Genomic DNA, 3,916 nt, shown 5'->3' with positions numbered 1-3,916 from the left:
CTTCCATTTTCCAGGATGCCTCCATTCACAGGAGCACGAGGGGGCACTGAATGGTTAGAGTATGAATGTGCTGTGGCCGTTGCAGTTTCTAGACCTCTGGCCAGTCGAGCGCTTCTGGGGGAATTTGGACCAGTGCGTAATACACCACTCTCCACTACCGTTATCCAAATACCACATGAGGTATCTTTTGGTGTTCACTCCCTACATTAGAGTTGCAAAGTTTTGTTTTTCAAGATCTTTCAAAAGAACATTTGTTTGCCCCAAATACTTAAAGAAATATTTAGGCTATCTCTGAGGAACGCAGTGTATTCCTTCTGGACCGACGTAAGCTCAAGTAACAGGTACATTTGCAGAGAATTAGCAGTCAAAGGTCTGTTGGAGAAAAGAAATTAAGAAAATGGACCCACCGCTGGTCACTTCCTCTTTCATGTAGCCAAATAAAATGTACGATTTGCTGTTTAATAGTCTGCATTCCATTATCTCCCCGTTTTTAATGAGTACTGGTGTTTTAATGATGATCTGTTCACCAGGTGAAGTCCGGTCGGATACACGATATCTGAGGCCAGGAGAGAGGGCGGGCTGTTTAAACAATTTTTTTTCCTAATCAACACGATCATAACCCCAGCAGAACAAAGGCATGAATATCCATTTCCAAGGAAAAGGGTGAGTGCCCTCTCCATGCCCCCCTCTCACTCCTCCTCCCTCTGTCTACTGTACTCGTTACCCTGGTAACCCCATGGGCCGAATGCAGATCAGGGGGACCAACGAAGCGGCCCCTTGTCTCCCCTCACAATTCACCCTGATGATGACTAACACTTTTGTTCATGGAGAGGGCAGGTGGGAGTGACAATACGCTTCAAATCATTGCCCACCCGAGATCTCCCCTTAGCTCTTACTCTCTAACCCCCTCCGCCCTCATCTTCTGTCTTTCTTCCTTTTAATTTTTTCCCAACATCTTCTGTCTTTCTTTCACTCAGTCTGTTCCTGTTTATTGTTTGTATTTTTCATTCTGCCATTTCAATTTTTTTGTCCATCCTTTCACTCAGCGATGACAGCGAGTCCCACAAAGCTCACTCACAGCAGATGTGGCAATGGTTTGTGAGAGGTCAGTGTTATCTAAACAGACCCATTGGGCTATTTGCTATAGCACCCTCCATCAGGCAGGAAGCTCTGAGGAATCAGCCCATCACTTCAATCAGCCACGACAGCATACAATGAATTTATAATGGCCGGATCAGGACGAGGAATGAAATCAGATGAGCGTAGGGGGAGAGAGAGAGAGAGAGAGAGAGAGAGAGAAAGAAAGACGGGGACAAAGAGAGAGGTTTGTGAAAAGATGGAGAGCATGGGAGTGTAAAGCAAAGAGCCAGAGGAGGGTTCAGTTTTGGTCTGTGTCAATGACCACTATGTGGGGGAGTGTGCTGTTTGTATGTGGTCTGGAACAAACAAGTGATTGTTGAAGGGTGAGGAGATGAACTGTGACTTTGTTTGACAGTAGATTGTACAGTCTGCGTGAGGTTACAGCCATTCATGCTCTACAGTAAATGTGCACGTATTTGTTTGCACACAGTGTTTCTTTTTAACCATACATATATGGTAGAACATATGCATGTACAGGTGTGCACACTTGTGTATCTATTGGCCTGTGTGCAAAGAGAAGCAGTAACCTTATCGCTGTTTAGAGGGTAAGCACATGTGACAGTAGATTTACACAAACTCTTGATCAGTATCTTGACAGATTGTCAGATAATGACTCTTCACGCAGATATGGACAATTGCTTCAATGTGTATGTTTTCTTGGCTCGTGTGCAGACAGCTTGGCTGAGAGCCAGCATCTACAATTCATGGTCCAAAAACTGATCATGGTCCAGTTTTAGATTGGACTATCTGCAGAGAGTCTCCCCACTCCCCAGCACAGCCTATGACCTTTGACCACATTAACCGGTGCAGTCAGACTCATCTCTCCGTCTTCTCTTATCACCTGGAATCAAACATTAAAAGAGGGAGGGAGCCAGTGTTACTCATAAAGTCAGAGAAATATGGGCACTGGAGGGGGAGCGGGATAGATAAAGACAGTAAGAAAGACTAAAAAAAACAACTAGAGTAACTATAATCAAAGTCTGAAAAGTGAAAAGGAGTAAGGGAAGCAGACAGAGGACTTGGATTAGTATAAGCTGGGAAAAACTGCAGTGGGCTAAAACATTAAGTATAGAACGAGCAGCATTACTACACTTTTGCTTCCTGTATCTCCAAGTTTGGCATCTAAAACAAGCAGGGCGGAGTTGAGCTGTAGACAAACAGGCTGTTTTACGAGTACCATTCTGCAATTACCTGTTACCTTGACTGTTGGGGTTTTAAGAGCGGCCTGGCCTTGGAGTTACCTGGATACACCTGGAGGAGGGCGATAAAAGGAGCTGGGGGTATTAAAAACACAGGGTGGGATGAGCTCCTATCTGAGCAGCATGCACCCAAAACTCCATCTGTCTGTCTGCTGCGCTGCGACTGCTGGCGCCCACACGCTTACCCTGCCTATCTGTCTGTCTGCCTGCCTGTCTGTATGTCCTTCTGACTCTGTATGCTCTAATAAAGCCAACTTGGCTCAATAGTTTGATCAGCTAAACCTGTATAGGTTGCTGCATGCACACAAATGCACACACACGCACACACACGCACATGCACTTAAAGATTTCAGGCAGATGGTTTGCTGATAGTGATGGGAAGGAAAATATTTGATGTCCCAAGCCTGGCCATTTAACATTCTCACCCCACGGTCTGACCTTAAAGACTGTGGATTCATGCATACAGCGTGCATGACTTTGTGTGTACGTGTGCTCTCGTGTGCTGATGGCTGTGTGTTTGTTCCCTTAGCTTTTAGCCCCAGTTAGCTAGTCACACCCACACAACCCCATTCAGACAGGCGTGTGCACGCAAAAACGCGCACCGTCCTATTAGCAGGACTTATCAGAGCCCATTTGACCCCCACCTTCTCCCTGACCTCTAGCGCCATCCCTTGGGAGAGCCAGTCAGCAAGGCGAAAGTGGTCGTGGGATGAGGGGCTGCTACACCGTCTGACTGTGAGCAAACACTGATGGTCAAACACACAGCCTCCCCCACCCCTTGAATTCTCTTATCCACTAGTGTCTCCCTGCTCCCCTCTTCAGTGACATGCATTGCATCAGGTCACGTCACTAATTTCCACTCTAATACGACCTTAAAATATTGGAGTAGGAAAGTAGTTTTGCTGCCTGGCTTTAAAACTTTATGTGTACAAGTGTGGTATTTATTGTTTTTCTACCTACACTTGCTATCCATTAGTCACATTTGTTAAAAGTTAACACCTAGATGAATGAACAAGCTGTTTAAGTTTGTTCCCTATATATATCGTCAAATTACTCTCATGCAATCTGTCTTTATGTGCAGAGAAACCAAAAGAAAGTTGTTCCTCATTCATCTCCAGCAGACCTGCTGCCAAACTTACAGTTCACCCAGAATCTGCCACAGTCAGCTGCCTTCAGCACAATCATAAAGCTATGTGTGCTGTCAAAACAAGTAACTGACATTGTATCGAGCTCTGGGGTCTCTTTGGAAATCAGTTTCTCTTAGAGAATGAGTGAAAAATGCAAGCATTTTGCTCAAATTTCCATTGTGTAAACTTTAAACACAATACTTTCCTTTACATGTCAATCACATTACCAGTTTTTCCACCAATAAGTCTCCTAAGTTGTGTTTGATTGTGCCAAGTTTTACAGTCTAGATTAGGTGAATTTCAAATAAAAAAAGAAATTAATTAAAAAAATACAAATCTGCTCCTGCAAAGAAAATAGCCAAAGTTAGAACAGCACAGAGAGCACTCGTTTGCAGGGTCTTTTCTTTTTGACACCTCGCCGTCCCGTGTTCTCCAGCAGACTGTCTTCTA

Source organism: Haplochromis burtoni, unplaced genomic scaffold, assembly GCF_018398535.1.
Source record: "Haplochromis burtoni strain Fernald_Lab_line unplaced genomic scaffold, NCSU_Asbu1 Contig_42, whole genome shotgun sequence".
Taxonomy (NCBI): domain Eukaryota; kingdom Metazoa; phylum Chordata; class Actinopteri; order Cichliformes; family Cichlidae; genus Haplochromis; species Haplochromis burtoni.
The sequence above is the reverse complement of the archived record's forward strand: the minus strand, read 5'-3'. Positions refer to the sequence as shown.